Below are 27,011 nucleotides of genomic sequence, written 5' to 3'. Positions count from 1 at the left end.
TGTTGTGGCTATTACAGAGGCATGGGTAGAACAGGGACAGGATTGGCTGTTGCAGGTTCCAGGGTTTAAATGTTTTAGTAGGGTCAGAGGTGGGGGTAAAAGAGGGGGAGGTGTGGCATTGCTCGTCAAAGATAGTATTACAGCGGTGGAAAGGACGATGGATGAAGACTCGCCATCTGAGGTAGTTTGAGCTGAGGTTAGGAATAGGAAAGGTGAGGTCACCCTGTTAGGAGTTTTCTACAGGCCTCCTAATAGTCCTAGAGATGCAGAAGAAAGGATTGCGAGGATGATTCAGGAGAAGAGTGAAAGTAATAGGGTGGTTGTTATGGGGGACTTTAACTTTCCAGATATTGACTGGGAAAGCTATAGCTCGAGTTCGTTAGCTGGGTCGGTGTTCGTCCAATGTATGCAGGAGGGTTTCCTGACACAATATGTAGACAGGCCAACAAGAGGTGAGGCCACACTGGATTTGGTTCTGGGTAACGAACCAGGCCAGGTGTTAGAATTAGAGGTAAGTGAGCACTTTGGGGACAGTGACCACAATTCGGTGACTTTTAATCTAGTGATGGAGAGGGATAAGTGTGCACTGCAGGGCAAGAGTTATAGCTGGGACAGGGAAATTATGTGCGGTGAGGCACGACTAAGGATGCGTGGCTTGGAAAAGTAGGCTTCAAGGGAAGGGCGCAATTGATATGTGGAGCTTGTTCAAGGAGCAACTATTGAGTGTCCTTGATAAGTATGTACCTGTCAGGCAGGGAGGAAAGGGTCGTGAGAGGGAACCGTGGTTTAATAAGGAATTGGAATCCCTTGTTAAATGGAAGAGGGCGGCCTATGTAAAGATGAGGCGTGAAGGTTCAATTGGGGCGATTGAGAGTTATAAGGTAGCCAGGAAGGATCTGAAGAGAGAGCTAAGAGCAGCAAGGAGGGGACATGAAAAGTCCTTAGTTGGTAGGATTAGGGAAAACCCTAAGGCTTTCTATAGGTATGTCAGGAATAAAAGAATGACTAGGGTAGGAATAGGTCCAGTCAAGGATAGTAGTGGGAAGTTGTGTGTGGAGGCTGAAGAGATTGGGGAGACACTGAATGAATACTTTTCGTCAGTATTCACTCAGGAACAGGACATTGTTGCCGATGTGAATATTGAGTCACAATTAATTAGAATGGACGGCTTTGAGGTATGTAGGGAAGAGGTGTTGGAAATTCTGGAAAGGGTGAAAATAGATAAGTCCCCTGGGCCTGATGGTATTTATCCTAGGATTCTCTGGGAAGCAAGGGAGGAGATTGCAGAGCCATTGGCCTTGATTTTTATGTCCTCGGTGTCTACAGGAATAGTGCCAGTAGACTGGAGGATAGCAAATGTGGTTCCCTTGTTCAAGAAGGGGAGTAGGGATAACCCTAGGAACTATAGGCCGGTGAGTCTCACTTCTGTTGTGGGCAAAGTCTTAGAGAGAATTGTAAGGGATAGGATTTATGAACATCTGGATAGGAATAATGTGATCAAGGATAGTCAGCATGGTTTTGTGAAGGGTAGGTCATGCCTCACAAACCTTATTGAATTCTTTGAGAAGGTGACTAAGGAGGTAGACGAGGGTAAAGCGGTAGATGTGGTGTATATGGATTTTAGTAAGGCTTGATAAGGTTCCCCATGGTAGGTTACTGCAAAAAATACGAAGGTATGTCATTGAGGGTGAGCTGGAGGTTTGGATTAGGAATTGGCTGGCTGGAAGAAGACAGAGGGTAGTAGTTGATGGTAAAGGTTCATCTTGGAGTGCTGTTACTAGCGGTGTTCCGCAAGGATCTGTTTTGGGACCATTGCTGTTTATCATTTTTATAAATGACCTGGAGGAGGGGCTAGAAGGTTGGGTGAGCAAGTTTGCGGATGATACGAAAGTTGGTGGAGTTGTTGACAGTGAGGAAGGATGTGTCAGGTTACAGTGGGATTTAGATAAGTTGCAGAGCTGGGCAGAAAGGTGGCAAATGGAGTTCAATATAGTTAAGTGTGAGGTGATTCACTTTGGTATGAGTAAAAGATGGGGTACTGGGCTAATGGTCGGATACTTGGTAGTGTGGATGAGCAGAGGGATCTTGGTGTCCATGTACACAGATCTCTGAAAGTTGCCACCCAGGTAAATAGTGCGGTGAAGGCGGCATATGGCGTACTGGCTTTTATTGGTAGAGGAATTGAGTTCCGGAGCCCTGAGGTCATGTTGCAGTTGTATAAGACTCTGGTGCGGCCGCATCTGGAGTATTGTGTGCAGTTTTGGTCGCCATACTATAGGAAGGGTGTGGAGGCACTGGAACGGGTGCAGAGGAGGTTTACCAGGATGTTGCCTGGTATGGTAGGAAGATCGTATGAGGAAAGGCTGAGGCACTTGGGGCTGTTTTCATTGGAGAAAAGAAGGTTTAGGGGTGACTTGATAGAGGTGTACAAGATGATTAGGGGTTTAGATAGGGTTGACCGTGAGAACCTTTTTCCACGTATGGAGTCAGCTATTATGAGGGGGCATAGCTCTAAATTAAGGGATGGTAGGTATAGGACAGATGTTAGGGGTAGATTCTTTACTCAGCGAGTCGTGAGTTCATGGAATGCCCTGCCAGTCGCAGTGGTGGACTCTCCCTCTGCATGGGCATTTAAACGGGCATTGGATAGGCATATGGAGGATAGTGGGCTAGTGTAGGTTAGGTGGGCTTGGATCGGCGCAACATCGAGGGCCAAAGGGCCTGTGCTGCGCTGTATTTTTCTATGTTCTATGTTCTATTCCACTAGCCAAAAGAATAGCAGAGCAAAACGGGCGCAGAATGCTTAGAGAAATGATTAATGATGACCACAACAGACTCCGTGAATGCAACGGGGAAATTTTGCATCAAAAATCTTTACTCACTCATGCAACAGACCATGAATGGATAGACACAGTACAACAAGCCATAGCTATTAGACAACGACAAACACAGAAAATGAAATTAGATCTGCAGAAAAAAACTAGATAAACTCACATAAAGTAACAACACTGACAACACAGAAGCATGGATAAAAAAAACTTCTGACAGACCCTTAACAGACATTGAAAAAGCCATCTTAGTAAGAGGATTAAATTACAACTGCCAGGATGTGGACAAGATAGCAGCATTAGAAACAACACTAAAAGACAACCAACTCTCAGAAGAAACCCAGCAAACCATCAAGACAGGTAGTCGCACCAACATTAAGCAAAAAGAAAAAGGGAAGGAATCACGCTCAATACACAAGAAAGGAAAGCACTCGAAAGACTGAAAAAGATAAAAACATTGTTCTCCTACCTGCAGACAAAGGATGCTTGACAGTCATTCTAAATGGAAGAGGCTACATTGAAAAAGCAAACGCACTACTTACAGATAACAACACTTACCAACAAGTGGCAATAGACCCGACCCCACAGCTAGAGAACTGAATCACAGCCCTACTCAAAATCACTTCAGAAATCTGGAGAATTAAATAAGACCAACTTCCAAAAAAATGGAACCAGACGGATCCAACACACCACGTTTCTATGGATTATCCAAAATTCACAAACCAGAAGCCCCCCATAGACCCATAGTCACACTACCTGGAACACCAACTTACTGATTGGCCAAGGAACTACACCAAAGACTAAAACACTTAGTAGAGGACTCACCCCACTCCATCCACTCGACCCAAGAATTCCTGAAGACCAAAGACACTAAGATAGAAGAGAATGAAATAATGGTCTCCTTTGATGCAACAGCCCTGTTTACATTAATCAACATTAACCTGGCGAAGGAAACACTGACTACACTATTATAAGACCCAAAGACACATACACCAAACACTGCTAACTTCATCAAGCTACTGGACCTATGACTTACCACACACTTCACCATCAACAACAAAACTTACAGACAAACCAATGGAACACCCATAGGATCTCCGACATCAGGGTTCTTAGCAGAGGCTGCAATGCAGAGACTTGAACAAACAGCTCTGCCAACCATCCAACCCAAACTTTGGGTCCGCTATGTGGATGACACTTTTGTTATCACTAAACAAAACAAATTAGAGGAAACCTTCAAGACCATCAATAATACCCTTCCTGGCATAAAATTCAATAAAGTGGAAAACAACAAATAATTGCCATTCCTAGATGTCACAGTAGAGCGAACAACCAATGGGCAACGTCAAACCAGCGTCTAAAGGAAAACAACACAAATGGACCAAATATTGAACTACAGAAGCAATCATCTCAACACCCACAAACGAAGCTGCATCAGAACATTATTTCAATGAACCAACACACATTGCAGCACAGAGGAACTACACAGAGCAGAAGAAAATCACCTATACTGTGTATTCAAAAAGAATGGGTACCCAATGAACACAGTCTGCTGATTTCTCAGCAACAAACCCAAACAAGCAGACAAAACATGTCCAGAAATCCTAACCACTCTCTCCGACATCAAAAACATCTCGGAAGTGACTGCCAGGCTACTCAGACCCCTTGGCATCATGGTAACCCATAAACCCACCAACACACTAAAACAGCAGCTAATAAACTTGAAAGACCCGAGACAGGCAACAAGCAAAACTAATGTCATTTACAAAATACCGTGCAAGGACTGTATCAAACACTACATTGGACAAACAGGCAGAAAACTAGCCACTAGGGTACATGAACACCAACTAGCCACAAAAAGACATGGCCCTCTCTCACTAGTATCCTCACATATGGATGAGGAAGGACACCACTTTGACTGGGACAACACATCCATCCTAGGACAAGCCAAACAAAGACATGAGAATTCCTGGAAGCATGGCGTTCCAACTGGAACTCTATCAACAAATACATCAAGTTTGACCCCATCTACCACCCCGAGAAAAGGAACAGGAAGTGACTTCACCACAGGAAATGACATCACCACAGGAAATGACATCACCAACCCAAAGAAACCCAAACATATAAATAGAAAGTAGGAATTATCAGTAGTGCTTCGCCTGAGGCCCATAAAAGATGTTACCTAGCAGGGTGATGAACTATCTGGACATGAACCTTCCAGCTCAACGAGCAAACCTACATCCAAAATTTCAGGTTCTGGACAAGAGTCTGATATCCTGTGGTTGAGTCATTGGACCCAAAACATTAATTCTGCTTTCCCTCCACAGATGCTGCCAGACCTGAGTTCTTCCAGCAATTTATGCTTTTGTTTCTGATCTCTCGCATCCACAGGTTTTTGGTTTTTTGAAAGGTGACTTACCCATCTTAACAATTGATCTATACCCTCAAAATGAACATAAAGGAAATTACTCCCATAAACTGCAACCTTTTCCTGGGGTGGGGTGGCAGTGGTGTTGGGGAGGGGACAGGATTAGAATAGGGGCAATTTAAAAATCCTTATATTAGAGAGAAGAGAAATATCAGGCAATTCACATTATACAGCATCCATAGTCATAAACCAGCTGTTTTACCATGTAGCTTACATGAAGCAATTTTTATCAAGAATTATAAGACAGCAGTAATTATGTTTGATCTCATTTGTCTTCCATTCTTGTACTGAATTATCATCCAGTTTCCAGATCAAGTCAACATATAGGTTAATGCTGCCCATTCACATCCTACAGTGCACAAATTAACCTCCACTCCAGGTTACAAACAATATTGCAGAGTTCCATCAAATATCCTTAAAAAAAACTGAAAACTTCCTCAACCTGTCAGATCTAAATCAGATTATTCACGCAAATTGCAACAGTTCAGCTGGCTACTGCTGGACCTCAATTGGAAGCAAAAGCACGAACTCCTAATCCCCTGTCTTCTCACAACCAGTTAATCGTTTCCTCAAGCTTCCTGCAGTTAAAGTGCAGAAAGAACCAAAGGCCATTAGCACCAGCACACAAACCAAAACTTGACTGCCTATTGAACGGATGAATATTCTCAAACTAGATTACGTTAACAAGAAATCTAATTTAATAATGAACCTATTTAACACTGTGCTATTGCGGTATTAAAGCAGGAACAGATTTAAACAAATCTGTACAAATTTTACTTATTCAGTTATTCAAGTGTTGTTATTACGATTGAAGAATTTTTTGTATTATTCTGTAGACTATGCGGTTGGTCATTTAGTGTTATCAAGAGATAGACGTTAGGGGCCATTTTATGCAGTGCCAGCTGTTCCACTGTTAAATAAATTAAAATCCACAGAATTAAACTTAAAACAATAACTCAGATTTGTGTGCTTGGGTTGAACACTGGCAATTTTTAACTAGAGTAGCTGGGTATTGCTTGGGCTATTTACCTCCCAAATTCTCAACCTCCACCACCGAGGAGGACAAGGGCAACGTCTCCACAGGAGAACCACCACCTGCAAGTTCCCCTCAAAGCCCCACAATATCTTGCTTGCATCTATAATCAATGTTCCGTCACTACCACTAGGTGAAAATTCTGGAACTCCCTTCTTAACTGCTCTGTGCGTGTACATACACTCCAAAGACTGCACCACCGTCTTTTCAAGGCCAATCAGTGGTGGACACTAAGCCAGTAGCACCCACAAACCATGAATGAATAAAGCAAAAGGCACAGCTTTATGAAGATGGACAGAAACTATTATAATGAGTCGAAAAGTGTGGCGCTGAAAAAGCACAGCAGGTCAGGCAGGAGAATCGACATTTTGGACATAAGCCCTTCACCAGAAAGGGAGAGTGGGGGGAGGGGCTGAGAGATTAATGGGGTGGGGGAGGGGGTTTGAGGATGGTGTGGGGTGGGGGTGGGTGGGGGAGAGGGGGTTTGAGGATGGTGTGTGGGGGGGTGGTGGTGGTGGGAGGGGTGGGGGGGGGGGGGGGGGGAGTAGCTGCGAAGGCAATAGGTAGATGGTGACAGGTGCAGTGGATAGGCGGGAAGGAAGATGAACTGATGGGACAGTTCAAGGGGGCTATGCTGAGTTGGAGGGTTGGATCAGGGATGAGGTAGAAGGAGGGAAGATGAGGAAACTGGTAAAATTGACATTGATGCCGGGTCGTTGGACAGTCCCAAGGCAGAAGATGAGTCATCCTTCCTCCAGGCTTCAGGTGGCTAGGTTTTGGCAGTGGAGGCAGCCCAGGATTTGCTTGTCCTTGATGGAGTGGGAGGGGGAGTTGAAGTGGTTGGTCACAGGGCAGTGGGTTGTTTCAGACGTCCTCTGAAATGTTCCGTGAGCTGACGTCCTGTTTCCCCAGTATAGAGGAGACATTGAGAGCAATGGACCTAGTAGATGGAGTGTTTGGATGTGCAGGAAAATCTCTGTTGGATGTGGAAGGATCTTTTGGGGCCTTGGATGGAGGTGAGGGGGCAGGTGTGGGTGCAGGTTTTACATCCTCTTGCAGTTGCATGGGGAGGTGCCTCTATCCCGACCTCATCCCTAGATCCAACCCTCCAACTCAGCACTGCCCTCTTCAACTATTGCACATCTTCCATCCCACCTATCCGTTTCACCCTTCACTCTAACCTATCACCATCACCCCACCCCCCACCTGCATCCATCTAGTGCCTTCCCTCAGCATCAATCTCCCCCCTCCCCCCATTTATCTCCAGCTTTGACAAAGGGTCAGTTAGACTCAAAATGTCAGCTCTTCTCTCCTTACATATGCTGCCAGACCTGCTAAGATTTTCCAGCATTTTCTCTTATCTCTCAGCATCGCTGGGTTGCCATGAAACAAAAACAAGTTCAAACTCGAACAGTTTAAACTATGCCCTAAGTTACCAAAATCCAATTAAATTTGAATTTGGTTTTAATATTGTCAAAATACTAATGAAACAATTTGATGTTTTGGGGTTGAAAACCAGACATTTGAACAGTTCGGTGGAGATCTGCCGAGCACCAACAAATGTAGACTACTAGCTGAAGAGCTCTCTGAAAGGTACCTGACTGGGGAGTTTATGCAGCAGAACATCAAAGCCAACCTGGAGAGAATCTAAAGAGGAAAATCTATAAAGGAACATCGGCAAAACAGACTAGTTTTGAAACGTGATTTTTTTTTTGTAAATCTTAAATCGGGATTTCTTAATCAGACTAGTATTGGATAGTGGGAGGTAAAAGATAGGTTTAAGAGAAAGGAGCTATAAATAATTGTTGGTTTTAATATTCTCTGTTGGACTTAAAGAATAAATTTGTTAATTTTTACTTTAAATAGTGAGCTGTGGGATAGTTCTTTGCCTCTCGAATTTTAACAGATTACAGCAGTAGGTGAATCTTTTCGGTGTTGCTGGTTTAAATTAGCAGAGGGGTTTACCCAGTGTCGTAACAGCACCATCACTATACAGATGTCAAAGGTTCTTGATGAAAGAGGAGCACTCCAAAAGCTAGTAATTTCAAATAAATCTGTTGGACAATAACCTGGTGTCGTGTAATTTCTGACTTTGCCCATCCTCGTCTAACACCAGTGCCTCCAAATCAGCAATTCAAGATGACAAGGTAAAAACAATGACTGCAGATGCTGGAAATCAGATTCTGGATTAGTGGTGCAGGAAGAGCACAGCAGTTCAGGCAGCATCCAAGGAGCTTCGAAATCGACATTTCGGGCAAAAGCCCTTCATCAGGAATCCTGATGAAGGGCTTTTGCCCGAAACGTCGATTTCGAAGCTCCTTGGATGCTGCCTGAACTGCTGTGCTCTTCCTGCACCACTAATCCAGAATTCAAGATGACAGACTGCTACCTTATCAACTGTAACTAGGGACAGACAATGCTAGTCATGACACTTTCGCCCACATTAAGTTTGCTTAGAAAAATTATTATACTGAAAAGATGTTGTGCCATAACAATGTATTTCTGCCATATAATGGACTTACAAATTAAAAAGAGCACTTTAAAATATGATGCACTGGCAAACAAGAGATTTCATATGTTTTGTCTTCAAAAATAGCATTCAAATAGTTTTATCATACATACCAATCTACCAAGCAATGCCAAATTAGTCAGTCTTTCCTGGACATTTCTCTTGGAACAGGCCTTCAGCGTTTGATACTGGTTTCTTAGCTCGTTCTATAAAAGTTAAACAATGTAGAAATTCAGTTTACAACAGCCTATTCACCACTACATAAAAAAAAAATAAATTGTGCAACTAAGCTATACTCAACTGACATCTATCAACAAAGATAGCATGGCTGATCAGAAATGATTTGGGGCTGAAGGATCTCTCTTCTGATCCCTCAGGAAGAGGACATCTGTAGGACACCTGGTTGCAATCAATAATTTGCCGATTTTTAGGTGGTTCGAATCAGGCCCCAATCCCTGGTTCTAATACTGGACTTAGAAATGTGAAATAAAGGTAGCAGTAGACAGGTGTTTCAGGGCAAAAGGAACTCTGCATTTATTTAAATATAAAAAGGTAAGAAATAAAAGGCAAATGCAAGAAACAGTGAAATTAACAACTATACAGAGGCCTATGATTAAACACACCATCAAATTAAAGAGGTTAAAACACCATTAGAAGCTAAACAGACGTTTTAATCACAAACTTTAATCAGGCTTCCAACCCTAGGGGTCCCTGCACTATCACCACCCATCTTCCTGGGTTTCAAGAGTTTCAACTTAATACTGAGGGAAAATACAGGTTTAAAATGCATCAGGTTGCTGAGACTCTTGCCATCGGTTCTCTTGGCTTGGAACAGCCTGCGCCTAGAAGGTCTTGTTCTGAGAGCACTCGGTTGGTTCCCCCGCTCTTGGATGTCCCTCGTTGCGATGATGCTCTTGGTTTGGTCTTCCTGATTCAGCTTCTCTGTTCGGCCTCTGTGGTTCTTGGTTCTAAAGCTGCTTGTTGGGTCTGGAGCCTTGGGGGAAGCTGCTTCTGCAGGACCTTGTTGTTGAAAAGGTTCTGTCTCTGCCAGATCAGGACTAGCAGTTGAATAAACTGTGTGCCCCCCGTATCTCCTCTCAAATCTGTTTGCCATTGTGTTTTGCACCATGGATGCTGTCTGACCCGCTGTGATCTACAGCATTTTTGTTTTCACTACTGAGGATGTGTAGGATTGAGCAAATACTGTTGTTGTTCACTACAGATTCCAGCAACTGCATTAATTTATTACATCTTAAGTAGTACTGATAACTGGGAAAACGTTTGCAATGAAACCATCAAGAGAATAAATGTATTTAAACTAGGACTGTATATTTTAATATCACACCAACCTCCCTGTGTGGCAGTATTACTTCATTCAACAGTTCTGAAAAGGAGTCAAATCAGATTTGAAACATTAACTGTGCTTCTCCACAGATGCTGCTGGGGTGCGCGAGTATCTCCAGCACTTTCTGGTTTTACTTCAGGTTTCTAGCATCTTCAGTATTTTGCTTTTATATATCACTTCCTTATCATATGCTTTATTGAAGTCCTTATGACAACATTTACTCAAGTAAGAATGTTTATGATTCATAATTTATGATGAGTCAATTATCACGGTAACTGAAAGAAAGCGTTTCCAAATAACTAACAAAAAATGACTTCATGTCATCTACAGGCTTCAAAGTACCAGTTTCTCTCACTATTGGTAATGTAGATCAGATATTGCCACGCAGCAAAGTCAAACAAATACTTACAGCAGACAAGCTCACTTACTACATGACAATTGCAGAATATTGTATTAGAACAAAATCAAAGAACAATATAAAAGACAGGCTGTAATTTTGGTCAATGAAGCCTGCTTTTTTTTGAAAAGCATTGTAGTTAGTCAGATTTCCTTAAACATTCCACATACACCTGCATACTTTTGAAGTAATTACCAAACTCCATTTGAAGGCTATCATTGAATACCCCATCAGATAGTGCATTCCAAAGGCTGTTCACCAATGTTCAGTTTAGGGTCTGCCAAAATCACTTGATCCAGACTTCCTCATCATAATCTTGCTGCAAACATGGACAGAAGAGCTGAATTTAGGAGGGGATTTGAGTGTGACTGCTCTCGGCATTGAGGCAACACCTGACTGAGCATAGCATCAAGGAGTCCAAATAAAATTTAGGCCAGTGGGAATCAGCCTTAAAGTTATGTTCATATCCCATAAATGAATACTAAAAAATTACCGCTCCTATTCTATTTCACCTATACTGAAAAAGAACAGCAAGCAATATAACAGTTTAATAGTTTGATTTATTTTAAAAATTCAATTTCTATTTTCTTCTCTTCTTCAACCACCTGGCATATGCATAGTAACTTACCTTGGTTACTTTTGATAACAGCAAGGCATACGTGTTTTTTTGTTCCACTGACAGACACTATTAGCCACTTTGTTTTCTTTGCCAACTACAATCTAGCTATGTTCCATTGTCCCCCTTCAAAATAATTAAAGAGCATATTCAAGAGCATGTCCATAGACATTAACAGTTGGAGAACAAAGGAGTGGCACACTTAGATGCAAGCAGAACCACAGCTACAATTTAACACAAGAGCGATGGATAGATGAGACTTCCTGGAGTTAACAAACAGCATATTACTTTTGAGATTTTGGACAGTCAACTTACAATAGTACTTCCACACTTGAAATCAATAGAGTTTGAAACCTAACATAACTAGCACTTTGACATTTTACTCATGCCCCAGAATTACAGTGTACTTCTGAAACTGAAATGAAGACAACTCTGTATACAGATTGGATTCAAAATGGGGTTTTACATCAAGTTCGAATGCAACATGTACTTTAACCACTGACAAGATTGTTGTCTACATAACAGCGGTTTCCCTTCAGTAGCTACTGAAGTTAATGCATTATGTTACATTTACTCAAGGCTGTACCTGCTCTAAAGCACTGATCAATCTGCTATGACATATTAATTTTTCTTAGATCCTTACCCTGTAGGTCCTTAATTTTCAGCAGCTTGGTTCTAAAATAAAATTCAGCAGTTTACAAAGAATGCTAGCTGGTTAGGATGAATTGGTGCTGTAAACCACACCACTCTAAATTTCGATGTTCCATTATAAATAAAAATGGCGCCATCAAAAATGTTACCAGAGTATGAGAGCATTGTTGTTACATGATTTTATTTGGTGCAATCACTGTTGTTTATGTTGGTCTAGGTGAAGTAGACCAGTGTATTTTTTAAATGAGAAACTTAGGAGTGGCATTCCTATCAACCCAGGAAAACCTCAGCTGATTTCACAAAGTCTCACGGAAATGGTGCATGAAGATACACAAAACAGAGAGCTACAAAAGAAAACAGAGTATGGATTCCAAAGGCCAATCAAAAATCAGCAACCCGTCCGGAGGTTTTGTGTGAACAACAAATTAGGAGAGACTCCAATATGATATCCTTCAGTCAAATCTTGTTCTCAAATGTACATAAATAGGTTTTTGGGCAAGATACTGAGGAACAAATGCTATTTACACAAAATAAGCTCCAATTCAGACAAAGCTTTCTTACAGCTACTAACTGTGTGCAAGCAGAGCTCCATTGTACTTCTTCCACAATTAGAGTCATAGAGATGTACAGTATGGAAACAGACCCTTTGGTCCAACCTGTCCACGCCAACCAGATATCCCAACCCAATCTAGTCCCACCTGCCAGCTCCCGGCATATACCCCTCCAAACCCTTCCTATTCATATACTCATCCAAATGCCTCTTCAATGTTGCAATTGTACCAGCCTCCACCACATCCTCTGGCAGCTCATTCCATACATGTACCACCCTCTGCGAGAAAAAGTTGCCCCTTAGGTCTCTTTTATATCTTTCCCCTCTCACCCTAAACCTATGCCCTCTAGTTCTGGACTCGCCCAGCCCAGGGAAAAGACTTTGTCTATTTATCCTATCCATGCCCCTCATGATTTTGTAAACCTCTATAAGGTCTCCCCTCAGCCTCCAACGCTCCAGGGAAAACAGCTCCAGCCTATTCAGCCTCTCCCTATAGCCCAGATCCTCCAACCCTGGCAACATCCTTGTAAATATTTTTTGAATCCTTTCAAGTTTCACAACATCTTTCTGATAGGAAGGAGACCAGAATTGCACGCAATATTCTAACAGTGGCCTAACCAATGTCCTTTACAGCCGCAACATGACCTCCCAGCTCCTGTACTCAATACTCTGACTAATAAAGGAAAGCATACCAAATGCCTTCTTCACTATCCTATCTACCTGCGACTCCACTTTCAAGGAGCTATGAACCTGCACTCCAAGGTCTCTTTGTTCAGCAACACTCCCTAGGACCTTACCATTAAGTGTATAAGTCCTGCTAAGATTTGCTTTCCCAAAATGCAGCACCTCGCATTTATCTGAAATGAACTCCATCTGCCACTTCTCAGCCCATTGGCCCATATGGTCCAGATCCTATTGTAATCTGTGGTAACCCTCTTCGCTGTCCATTACACCTCCAATTTTGGTGTCATCTGCAAACTGTACCTCTTATGCTGGCATCCAAATCATTTATGTAAATGACAAACATTAGAGGACCCAGCACCGTTCCTTGTGGCACTCCACTGGTCACAGACCTCCAGTCTGAAAAACAGCCCTCCACCACCACCCTGTGTCTTCTACCTTTGAGCCAGTTCTGTATCCAAATGGCTAGTTCTCCCTGTATTCCATGAGACCTAACCTTGCTAATCAGTCAGTCTCCCATGGGGAACCTTGTCAAACGCCTTGCTGAAGTCCATATAGATCACATCTACTGCTCTGCCCTCAATCTCCTTTGTTACTTCTTCAAAAAACTCAATCAAGTTTGTAAGACATGATTTCCCACGCACAAAGCCATGTTGACTATCCCAAATCAATCCTTGCCTTTCCAAATACATGTACATCCTGTCCCTTAGGATTCCCTCCAACAACTTGCCCACCACCGAGGTCAGGCTCACCGGTCTATAGTTCCCTGGCTTGTCTTTACCGCCCTTCTTAAACAGTGGCACCACATTTGCCAACCTCCAATCTTCCAGCACCTCACCTGTGACTATCGATGATACAAATATCTCTGCAACAGGCCCAGCAATCACTTCTCTAGCTTTCCACAGAGTTCTCAGGTACACCTGATCAGGTCCTGGGGATTTATCCACCTTTAACCATTTCAAGACATCCAGCACTTCCTCCTCTGAAATCTGGACATTTTGCAAGATGTGACCATCTATTTCCCTATAGTCTATATCTTCCATATCCTTTTCCACAGTAAATATTGATGCAAAATATGCATTTAGTATCTCCCCCATTTTCTGTGACTCCACACAAAGGCATCTTACAATTATATCAATCGAGATGTGATAAAATGCTTGTCAAGTGTACATGGGTGTATATTTATGTGCATCCTTAAATCAAAGTTCTGAACTTTAATTTACAATTCTGAAGGTACTATATAAATGCTATTATACAAAAGCAGATCATTCATACTGTAGTAGCAGTGTACTTCTTCGAAAGATAGTACAAACTTCAAAAAGCTAATATGCCAACAACAAAATGTGAACACTAACGTTGGAGTAGATGGTGACCACTTCAAAAAGGTTAAAAAAAATAGCACTGGCAACTCAAAACAAATCAACATAAAAACCGTTACTGAAAGAACCATACAAAAATACTTTTTACTACAAAATCTTCAAAAATATTTGTCAACGCAATGAGTTAATAGAATTCATCAAGACACTTCGGCTATGGTAACAATGCAAAGATCATATTTTGAATCTACCATGGTATTTTCAAAATACCTCACCTTCATCTCCAACCCACTCAGTTAGGTATTCTGCATTTTCTGAACAATTTGATGACAGAGTTTCCAAAAGGGCATCCATGCGCATTTCCAGTCTTTTCTCCATCAAACTATTCCATTTGTATGAATGCGATCTTTGAATAGCTTGATAACGTACACATCCAAAGCTCAAACAATGGAATTTAGATCCTCAGAAAACCAAATTTAGAGTATCCATTCTTTGCCTCTTGATCTTGAACAGATTTAGTATGGAAACGTTCAGAACCAGTTTTGTGCTTTGAGTAAGGCACAGGGACACTTATTCAACAAAATTAGAGGCATAGACTCAGATGTACAGCACGGAAACAGGCCCTTCAGTCCAAATTGTCCATGCTGACCAGATATCTCAACCCAATCTAGTCCCACCTGCCAGCACCTGGCCCATATCCCTCCAAACCCTTCCTATTCATATACCCATCCAAATGCCTTTTAAATGTTGCAATTGTACAAGCCTCTACTGCTTCCTCTGGAAGCTCATTCCATACACATACCACCCTCTGCGTGAAAAGGTTGCCCCTTAGGACTCTTTTATATCTTTCCCCTCTCACCCTAAACCTATGCCCTCTAGTTCTGGACTCCCCCACCCAGGGAAAAAGACTTTGTCTATTTATCCTATCCATGTCCTCATGATTTTATAAACCTCTATAAGGTCACCCCTCAACCTCAGACGCTCTAGGGAAAACAGCCCCAGCCTGTTCAGACTCTCCCGATAGCGCAAATCCTCCAACCCTGGCAACATCATTGTAATCTAGTCCCATTTGCCAGCACTTGCCCCATATCCCTCTTAACCCTTCCTATTCATGTACCCATCCAGATGCCTCTTCAATGCTGCAGTTGGACTGGCCTCCACCACTTCCTCACTGAACCCTTTCAAGTTTCACATCATTTTTCCAATAGGAAGGAGACCAGAATCGTACACAATATTCCAACAGTGGCGTAACCAATGTCTTGTACAGCCGCAACATGACCGCCCATCTCCTGCACTCCATACTCTGACCAATAAAGTATACCATATGCCTTTTTCACTATCCTATCTACCCACAACTCCACTTTCAAGGAGCTATGAACCTACACTCCAAGGTCTTTGTTCAGCAACACTCCCCAGGACCTTACCATTAAGTGTATAAATGCTACTAGGATTTGCTTTCCCAAAATACAGCACCTCACATTTATCTAAATTAAACTCCATCTGCCACTTCTCAGTCCATTGGCACATCTGATCAAGATCCCGTTGTAATCAGAGGACACCTTCTTCGATGTCCACTTCACCTCCAATTTTCTGGTATCATCTGCAAACTTACTAACACTACCTCTTATGCTCACATCCAAACCAGTTAGTGACGAAAATTAGTGGACCCAGCACCAATCCTTGTGGCACTCCACTGGTCACAGGCCTCCAGTCTGAAAAACAACCCTCCACCACCACCCTCTGTCTTCTACTTTTGAGCCAGTTCTGTATCCAAATGACTAGTTCCCCCTTTATTCCATGAAATTTAACCTTGCTCACCAGTCTTTCATGGGGAACCTTGCTGAACATCTTACTGAAGTCCATATAGATCACATCTACTGCTCTGCCCTCACCAATCCTTTTTGTTACTTCTTCAAAAAAACTCATTCAAGTTTGTGAGACATGATCTCCCACACAGTCATGCTGACTATCCCTAATCAGTCCTTGTCTTTCCAAATACATGTACATCCTGTCCCTCAGGATTTCCTCCAACAACTTGCCTACCAACAATATCAGATTCACTGGTCTATAGTTCCCTGGCTTGTCCTTACCATCTGTCTTAAACAGTGGCACCACATTAGCCAACCTCCAGTCTTCCAGCACCTCACCTGTGACTATCGATGATACAAATATTTTAGTAAGAGATCCAGCAATCACTTCTCTAACTTCCCACAGAGTTCTAGGGTACACCTGATCAGGTCCTGGGAATTTATCCACCTTTACCCGTTTCAAGTCATCCAGCACTTCCTCCTCTGTAATCTGGACATTTTGCAAGATGTCACCATCTATTTCCCTACAGTCTATACCTTCCATATCCTTTTCCACAGTAAACACTGATGCAAAATACTCATTTAGCATCTCCCCCCATCCCCTGCCGCTCCACACAAAGGCTGCCTTGCTGATCTTCGAAAGGTCCTATTCTCTCCCAAGTTACCCTTTTGTCCTTCACGTTTTTGTAAAAACCCTTTGGATTCTCCTTAATTCTATTTGCCAAAGTTATCTCATGTTCCCTTTTTGCCGTCCTGATTTCCCTCTTAAGTATACTCCTACTGCCTTTACACGTTTCTAAGGATTCACTCTACCTATCCTGTCTACACCTGACATGTGCTTCCTTCTTTTTCTTAACCAAACCCTCAATTTCTTTAGTCATCCAGCATTCCCAATACCTACAAGCCTTTCCTTTCACCCTGACAGGAATATACGCTCTGGATTCTCGATATCTAATTTCTGAAGGCTTCCCATTTTCCAGGCATCCCTTTACCTGCAAACGCCTGCCCCCACTCACTTTTGAAAGTTCTTGCCTAATACTGTCAAAATTGGCCTTTCTCCAATTTAGAACTTCAACTTTTAGATGTTGTAATTAGAGTTGCTTTAATAGCATCAGCTGGATTTCCATCCCCATTTCCAGTTGCAAACAACATCATGGAATAGCCCTCTGCAAGGAATGTGTCTGGCCTTAACTGATGGACTGAATTGCAGAAATGCAGATATTTTTAAATCATGCATGTTAGGTGTGCTCTACATCATCAGTGCTGGGAAGAGAAAAGAACATCCACCTGTACGTTGTTTAATAAAAATAAGAATTCATAGCATAAAGCAGTGGTTTCCAAAGGATTTCCATAAAACATAATAGGGATAAGGCATTCTCATACAAACAGCTTGCATCAATGTACTACCTTACATATCATAAAATATTCCAAGGTGCTTTAAAGGTATGTTGCGAAACAATGTTTATACCAAGACACAAATAAGTACGAAGACAGGTGAAAGAGGCCAGTATCTGTGTAGTGTCTTAAAAGGCGACAGAGAAAAGCAGAAGGGTTTCGGGAGGAAGTTCTAAAGGTTGGGGTCTTAGCAGTTGAAAACATGACCAGCAATAATGAAGCAATTAAATTGGAAATGCAGAGGAGAACAGCAAATATAGGAGTGCATAGTGTTGTAGAGCTGGAAGAAAGTACAGAGGATAGAAAGGGTGAAGACCACAGAGGGCAGCACAGTTGCTAGCACTGCTGCCTCATAGCACCAGGGTCCCAGGTTCAATTCCAGCCTTAGGCGACGGTCTGCGTGGAGTTTGCACGTTCTCCCTGTGTCTGCGTGGGTTTCCTCTAGGTGCTCCGGTTTCCTCCCACAGTCCAAAGATGTGCAGGTCAGATGAATTGGCCATGCTAAATTGCCCGTAGTGTTAGGTGCATTAGTCAGAAGGAAATGGGATTGGATGGGTTACTCTTCGGAGGGTCAGCGTGGACTTGTTGGGTCAAAGGGCCTGTTTCCACACGGTAGGGAATCTAATCTAATCTAATCTGGTCTATCCTTTTCCATCACTATTTTAAACCTAATAGACTTATGGTTGCTGGCTCCAAAGTGCTCCCCCACTGACACCTCAGTCACCTGCCCTGTCTTATTTCCCAAACGTAGGTCAAGTTTTGCACCTTCTCTAGTACATACATCCACATGCTGAATCTTGTACACACTTAAATTCCACTCCATCTGTCTTGCTTACGAAATTGCCTTTCACCCCAACCAAAACCCCTTAACACTATGGCAGTTCCAGTCTATGTTTGGCAAGTTAAAATCCCCTACCATAACCACTATTATATTTACAGATAGCGGAGATCTCCTTACAAATTTGTTTCTCAATTTCACTCTGACTATTAGGGAGTCTATAATACAATCCCAATAAGGTAATCATTCCTTTTTTATTTCTCAGTTCCACCCAAATAACTTCCCTGGATGTATTTCTGGGAATATCCTCCCTCAGTACAGCTGTAATGCCATCCCTTATCAAAAACACCACACCCCCTCTCTCTTGCCTCCCTGCTGCCAGTCCTGCCCATCCCTGAGCCATGTTTCTGTAATTGCTATGACAACCCAGTCCCAAGTTCCTAATGATGCAGAGTTCATCTGCCTTCCCTGTTAGGAACCTTGCACTGAAATAAATGCAGTTTAATTTATTAGTCCTACCTTGTCCCCGCCTGCCCTGACTGTTTGACTCACTTCTGCTCTCAACTGTACCAGTCTCAGATTGACCTCTCTCCTCACTATGTCCCTGGGTCCCACCCCCAAACCTTACCAGTTTAAATCCTCCCGAGCAGCTCTAGCAAATTTCCCTGCCAGTATATTAGTCCCCTTCCAATTTAGGTGCAATCTGTCCTTCTTGTACAGGTCACTTTTACTCCAAAAGAGCTTCCAATGATCCAAAAATGTGAATTCTTCCCCCGTACACCAGCTCCTCAGCTATACATTCATCTGCTCCATCAGCCCTCAGTAGCTCGTAGCACCAGGAGTAATCCAGATATCACTAGTCTCCAGGATCTCCTTTTTAAATTCCTGCGTAATGGTCTGTAATTACCCTTCAGAATCTCAATCTTTTCCCTTCCTATGTCGTTGGTTCTAATGTGGACAATGACCTCCTGCTGGCCCCTCTCCCCGAGAACAATCGGCACCCTCTCGGAGACATCCTTGATCCTGGCACTAGGGAAGAAACACTCCATTCTGATTTTTCACTGCTGACCGCAGAAAGTTCTATCTGTACCTTGGACTAGAGAGTCCCCTAACCCAGACGATATCTTGGAACCCGAACCCCTCATTGCATTATAGCTAGTCTCAATACCAGAAACTTGGCTGATCGTGCTACATTCCTGTGAGAATCCATCACCCTGCACTTCTTGACCCATAAGTTCACTTTGGGTTCTTCCATCCAACTGATTCGCCGACATGTATAAAAACGTCTGCTTGGAATGAATTCTTAGCAGCTCTATGTTTAAAAGGTAGAGGCCCAAATTGTGTTGCCACATCATTTGTGCAAGCACCATGGTATATCTGGCATACTCACGTCCTATCATTGGCACCAGGACTGCTGTCAAATTCCAAAATTCCATTGCTGGATAAATTAAAATTCATGGCCATTTCATCTGCATTTCTGATGTGACATATTGAGCTAGGGGATGAACTAAGGCAAATTGCCAACCTTATCTGTAATTATTTTGTAGCTGTAAATTAAGACCTTTTTGATATAAAACAGTGCTGTGCCATGGTGAATGGAGAATTTATTTCATGCTTTTATGAAATTGCAGGGCTTTCATTATAAACATCTATTAAGAGTAGGCATATCAAATGCAGGTAAAGTACACATTTGCAAATCATAAAAGTTCTTTGCTGTAGTTCAATGTTTTTGCCATTCTCGGATGACAAATTTTTGGAAACAGTTTGTTTTGGTATCAAGATTTTTTACTATCCTCTGAAATGTTTGCTCGACTCAGGGCTTGTTTGGACCTACTTATGTGCATTGTATTTCTGACGATGATGCGACCATGCTGACAATTTTCAAGCCTGGATAACTAACAGAATATGCAAACCATCCAAATAAACTGCATTACACTTCATTTGGTAACTTCCAAGTCTCTGATTCATCAATGTTAAATACAGACTGAAACTGTATTATTCTCTTTTTCTTCATTGTTAGATTGACCTAATACACAGCATTGATGATTTTTAACATTGAGAATATAGTATGCTTTAGATGTAAATAGAGTACTGTGGATTTCAAAAATAAATTGCCAAAAATTAATAACCTGTATTAAGCAGGTCACTACAGTAAAGCCTCAATAAACAACAGCTTGGTGTTTGCCCCCAGGTCCTGGCATAAAAATAGTCATTCATTTCAAATGTAAACCACTGTATTGGAAAACTACAGCAAAGAACTTTTATGATTTGCAAATGTGTACTTTACCTGCATTTGATATACCTACTCTTAATAGATGTTCATAATGAAAGCCCTGCAATTTCATAAAAGCATGAAATAAATTCTCCATTCACCATGGCACAGCACTGTTTTATATCAAAAAGGTCTTAATTTACAGCTACAAAATAATTACAGATAAGGTTGGCAATTTGCCTTAGTTCATCCCCTAGAAAGACCAAAGTTTCAAGATTTAAGTTTTCTTAAAGATTTCCACAGCCTTTATTTTCAGTGCTTCACTATGAAGTCTACACCACAGGTTAAATCAGTGTTTTAATATTTTCAGCTTTATCTAATACTTATCCCTTTTTGCTACAATTGTAATTTGTCATTGAAGCAATATTTATCTTTCGGTATTACTCCATTCCTACAATAAAGAAAGAATCTAAAGTTAGTACCAAACATTTCAGGTTAAGTAGTTGGGAAAGCATCAAATTTAAAAGGTAAAAGTATACACCTGTGCAAAGTTGAGTAGTGGTCAGAATATAAAGAATGACAGAGAATGACAAAGATTAATCGGAAGTGAAAATTCAGAGCATGAGAAGCTAGCTATACAGGTGAAAATGTATGGTAAGAGCTTCTCCACTTACTTAAAAGGTTGTACTTGTTAACACCAAGGAATTTGTGGATTAACAGTGGTATCCCTCAAATACAGTATTAAATAGTTACAATTGATGTGGAGGTGCTGGTGTTGGACTGGGGTGGACAAAGTTAAAAAAAAAACAACACCAAGTCGTAGTCAAACAAGGTTCATTTGATCACAAGCCTTCAGAATGACACTCCTTTGTAAAGGTGCCGTAAGAGATGGCCCACCGCCAGAGTGTATAGGCAGAGATCTCAAAGGATCATACAATTGGTGCAAGTTGAGTGAACAAACCTAAAATAGCTGACTGAGAACTCTGTTAGAAAGGAGTTCCAAGTTTCAATTGATTAAGATGCAAATTCAGAATCGGTTTCAGGTCAGACACTGAATTGTAAGTGAGAGGCCTCGTTCAGAATCTGAGAGTTTTAAATCAGGCTGGTCTTGTTCTGAAAATACCACACTGACTGCGACTACAGAATGTATCTGCAAATAAACAAACAAACGTCTTGGATGAAATGGTTCACCCCATTGATTCATGCGTGTTTTAGTGAGAACGCATGGGCACATGAGAGACTGGTCATCAAATCAGCAGAGGAGCCATCATCATGCAGAATAGAATGGACTACTGCAAAGTAGTATGCTGATAATTGGACAACCCGGAACGCTACAGACAACTACCTGCAGATCCAACCAAAGTACACTCGCGTGAATTCATCAGATTGATCAAGACTTTTGATCTAGTCTTTCAGAGTATCCTATGCACTTCCATCCTGCGTACGTCTTGCGTGGGGAGCTTCTATTACCTTCCGAAGATACACAAAGCCAACACACCTGGATGTCCCAACATATGGGACCCTGTGAGAGAACCTCTCTGGCTATGTAGAGGGCATCTTGAAACCCATTGAACAAGGAGCCCCCAGCTTCTGTTGTAATACTACGGATTTCTTACAGAAACTCAGCACTCATGGACGAGTCGAACCAGGAACACTCCTGGTCACAATGGACATTTCAGCACTCTACACCAGCATCGCTACAACAGCCTGAGTACTTAATACTTAGTACTTAATGCTAATTTTCTGATGCCATCCTACAACTCATCCGCTTCATCCTCAACAACCAGGTCTGCATCCAGACACATGGAACAGCTATGGGGACCAAATGTGCACCCCAATATGCCAACATTTCCATGCACTAGTTCAAGCAAAATCTCTTTGCTGCACAGGGCCTCTGATCAACACTATACACCAGATATATTGATGCCATTTTCCTCCGTTGGACTCATGGCGAGGAATCACTGAAACTACTACATAGCAACATCAAGATTCATTTCACTAGATTTCCCATAGATTACTCTTCAGAATCAGATCATTCTTGGATCCAACAAGGACGGATTCTTTAATACCTCACTCTATTGCAAGCCCAGGGATAACCTCACTACGCTGCACTTCAAGCTTCCATCCTAAACATATTTAAAAAAGCTATCCCCTATCGACAAACCCTGTATGCACACAAGATCTACTCTGATGAGGAGGAACACTATGGACACCTAAGTGTGTTGAAGGATGCCTTCCTAAGAACAGGATATGATGCTCAACTCATCGACTGCTAGTTCCAATGTGCCACACCAGAGAAAAAGCAACAAACTAAGACAGAAATGGGATAGAACCAGTAGAATACCCATGGTCATCCAGTATTTACCCGGAGTGGAGAAACTACGTCATGTTCTTTGCTGCCTTCAACATGTCATCGATGACAATGAGCACCTTGCCAAGGTCTTTCCTACACCTCCACATTTTGTCTTCAAACAACCACCAAACCTTAAACAGACCATTGTTCACAGCAAACTACCCTGCCTTTGGGATAGCATTGACTGCAATACTACATAACCCTACCATGGCAACCTCTGCAAGACATGTCAGATCATCAACATGGATACAACCATCACACTTGGGACCACCACCCACCACATACATGGCAGAGATTCAAGTTGGGCAGAGGTGGGTACTGCAGATGCTGGAGATTAGAATCAAGATTTGAGTGGTGCTGGAAAACCACAGGTCAGGCAGAATCCAAGGGCAGGAAAATCAACGCAATAGGCAAAAGCTCTTCTGCAGTGTCCACCTCCACCTAGTTGATTTTAACCTTACTGCGAGTCCTCTTCCAAGGATGTCTACCTTGAAGCAGTTCTCCTCCCCTTTCCTGAAGAAGGGCTTTTGCCCGAAAGGTCGATTTTCCTGCTCCTATGATGCTGCCTGACCTGCTGTGCTTTTCCAGTTCCACTCTAAATCAGATATTCATCTGTTGACTCTCTCTTATGATGCAGGCAAGGATGCCCTGAGGCATGGTATATTCGCGGGACCAAGCAAACACTACGAAGATAGATGAATCGCCAGACAGGAATGTTCCCTCCCAGTCGGGGAGTACTTTAGCAGCCAAGGGCATTTAGCCTCCAATCCATTGGGTAAGCGTCCTCCAAGGCAGACTTTGAGATACACAACAACGCAGAATTGCCAAGCAGAGACTGATAGCCAAGTTCCACACCCACAAAGAGGACCTCAACCATGATCCTGGGTTCATGCTGCGCTACAGGTGACCCTACCACACTGTTCTGTGCCTGTAAAATCTTCTTTACTGCCCTGTTTTGACAGCATCACCATGATAAATCACGATCTCTCCATCTTAATTAGTTCTTACAGTTTTAGATTACTTATTCCACACCTCCCCCTCTCTCACACATATATACACAAGAAATCTCGATTATCCAAACGAGATAGGCGGATTATTTGGTTCATTGATTTCGTCTGGGGCTCGAAGTTTTCTGTGAAGTCTGCTCCCCATTCAGGAGACTGGGCAGTATTTTAACACGTGTGAACCCCCCAATCCCACCCATGCCCGCCCCTGAGGCAGTCAGACTATACACCAACATTAAGATTGCTGCTGCCTTGTGGGTAAGTTCCACCTTTGCCCTCTACAGGACAATGTTGGAGAGATTATCTGGGGAAGAGGAGAGGCAGAGACAGATCAGTCATTTGGAGACGGTGCCTTAACTTTCCAGGACTGTTCTCAGCAGCATTTCAGTCAGCAGTTTGTTTTTAATTCATTGTACCTGTAAAGAAAAGACACGATCAGGATTGAAACAGCTCTTTGACTAATGTTTCTATTGGGACCTTGAGATCCCCTTCAGATGATTGAGGTTCGATTGTATTCAAATCTATGGAGTGAATCATTTCATTCAAGATGTTTGTTTATTTGCAGAAACATTCTATTTTGTTCAAAAACACAATCTGTAGTCATAGTGTGGCATTTTACAAATTCTTGCTTTCAGAACAAGACCAGCCTGATTTAAAATTCAGACAGATTCTGAACAAGGCCTCACACCTACAATTCAGTGTCAGACCTGAGATGTATCTCTGCCTGATTGAAGTTTGCAAAGTTAGGCAGACACTGATAAAACCTTTTTTAATTATCTTGGGCAGTGACTTGAAACCGATTCTGAATTTGCATCTTAAATCAATCGAAACTTGCTTCTCCTTTCTAATAGAGTTCTCCATCAGCTAATTAGATTTGCTCACTCCACTTAGACCAATTGAATGATCCTTTGACCTCTCTGCCTATTCATCATGTGCAGTGAGATGGCATACACTGCCAGAGTGGAAGAATGTCACTCAAACATGTGTTGGGCTCTAACCTGGTATTGTGTGATTTTTAACAGGGTTACAAATAGCAATTAATGATATAATTTTAATGTAATAGTATACATGGTCATAGAAATAAACTTTTAAAACTTGAACTTTTCTTTTAATTGTGAAAAATCAGACTAATGTTAGGTAGTTGGCATTAATCAGCATTGTGTAATTGTAGTCAGCTATCAATGGCGTATTGCTGTTGGCAAGAAGATCCCATTTAGAAAAGTGCAAGTGTTAACCATCTAGAGAGCAAGAATTGAGAATAAAAGGAAATGATAGATGATAGATATTTTACTTTTGTCTTGAATATAGAGATGTCAGAAAATATTCTAGTGATAACTGTAAACCGGCAGGTAGAAGGGAGAGTGAAACACGATTTCATAATCATTAGAGAAGCAGTGCTAAGCAAACTGATGCTGAAGACTGACAAATCTCTAAGTCCAGATGGACTTCATCCTCAAGCCTTAAATGGCAAATGAAGTAATAATGCATTAATTACATTTCCAACATTCCTTAGATTCAGGAAAGACTCCATTAACCTGGAAAGCAGCAAACATGACCTCTGTGCCCAGGGAGGGTAGTAAAGAGGAGTATGTACATCATCGTCTAACTTTTCCTGAATAACTATTTTACTTAATTTTAAACTTAAATCGAGGGTTCCAGGCAGAGGCGAATTGCCCAGAAGAAAACAATTTCCCTAGCAATTGTCAGAGCATGCTACAATGGGGATTCCACAGTGTGCCTATGTTGTGTTCTTTTTCTCTTGAGATTCTTACACACTTGATGCAACTGCAACACGCCAACTTCTTTAAACCACCAAATTTTATTAAGCACAGTACAGTACGAACTTTGGAGAAACTCTTAACACTCTTCGCCATGCTTGCATAGCATGTCTAGAGGTCTCTCTGAACAAAGGAAACAGTTTTTATACAAAATGTCCACAAGACAACCCCCTTAAGGGCTCTTGCCCAAAACGTTGATTTCCTGCTCCTCGGATGCTGCCTGACCTGCTGCTTTTCCAGCACCCCACTCGCAACCCCCAGCTGCACCCTTGCAGTCACATGATAGTCATGACACTATGCAGTGACCTGATTGTCTCCAGAAACAAATGTAACATAAATGATCCCTTAATGGTCAAATCTGTTGCATATCGTTTCTGTAACTGTAGGGTGCAGTCAGAATTTTAATTGCAATGTTCTAATTGATTCAGAATAGGTGATGGCGATGCAAAGGGCTCTGAATGGCAAGGGATGACAACGTAAGTTCACTTACATTCTACCTGCAGAATAGAGACATTCCACTCTGCCCCTGGGGCACTCCATTTCTTGTAGGTCGGCAGAAGAAATCAACACTTTAATATCTCACCTACCTGCAATGTAAATCTATGCTGGCATACTGAATGTTCAGCAGAAAATCCAGGCCAGTATATTCATTTACCATCATTCATTAAGAACTGACTATTCAGTCTGACAGGTCAAATTACATACAAACAAGGTTTACTGCACGGACGTTGAATTTAATTGGTGAATCTGCACTGAAAGTTAGATGAAAGAGCAAAAACGGCTGCACTTTTTCAGCTGTATTCACCGTATTGCATCTCTTTATCGACTTTGAAATGACTTTAAAATTACTGAGACCTCACCACCACCCACCTCGATTGGATGGGTATATGAATAGGAAGGATTTAGAGGGATATGGGCCAGGTGCTGGCAGGCGGGACTAGATTGGGTTGGGATTTCTGGTCGGCATGGACGAGTTGGACTGAAGGGTCTGTTTCCTTGCTGTACATCTCTATGACTGTCAGCTCAGGAAGCAGACCGAATCGGGTGGTTACTTTTCGCATGGCAGCTACAATAGTTTTCTAAAATTACTTAGGATTACTACAAGGTAAAACTGAGTGTCAAGTTCACAACTCACTGGGGATAACATTCTCTTAATCAAGTCCCACTGTTTCCCAAATCATCACAAATGTGAAAATTTAATATAAATGTGAAAATTTAATTAAACCAAGACTTGCCCATTCTCCCAACTGTTTAATTAAAAGTTAAATGAAATGCACAATTGGTTTATTCTATTAACAAACAGCTATTAAAAACAATTTATGATGGTAA

General features: G+C 42.0%; 1 protein-coding gene across 3 annotated transcripts in view; it reads right to left on the bottom strand.

The window, feature by feature from the left end:
* LOC122560273 (E3 ubiquitin-protein ligase Itchy homolog) overlaps window positions 1-27,011 on the bottom strand; it is a 107,802-nt gene that overhangs the window by 66,086 nt on the left and 14,705 nt on the right. Inside the window, exons 2-3 of one of the 3 annotated variants that reach the window (XM_087994750.1) lie at window positions 8,912-9,004; window positions 3,298-3,326 (exon numbers count right to left, since the gene is read on the bottom strand). The exons of 1 other annotated variant lie outside the window; for it this stretch is intronic. The gene's annotated coding sequence lies outside the window, so the exon portion shown is untranslated. The remainder of the gene's footprint in view (window positions 1-3,297; window positions 3,327-8,911; window positions 9,005-27,011) is intronic. One more of the 3 variants, XM_043710807.2, reaches the window with a different exon arrangement.

The sequence above is a fragment of the Chiloscyllium plagiosum genome, unplaced genomic scaffold (assembly GCF_037043375.1).
Source record: "Chiloscyllium plagiosum isolate Xiang-an unplaced genomic scaffold, Cpla_swu_hap1 HiC_scaffold_15, whole genome shotgun sequence".
Taxonomy (NCBI): domain Eukaryota; kingdom Metazoa; phylum Chordata; class Chondrichthyes; order Orectolobiformes; family Hemiscylliidae; genus Chiloscyllium; species Chiloscyllium plagiosum.
This window is presented reverse-complemented; position numbering and strand designations above follow the sequence as displayed.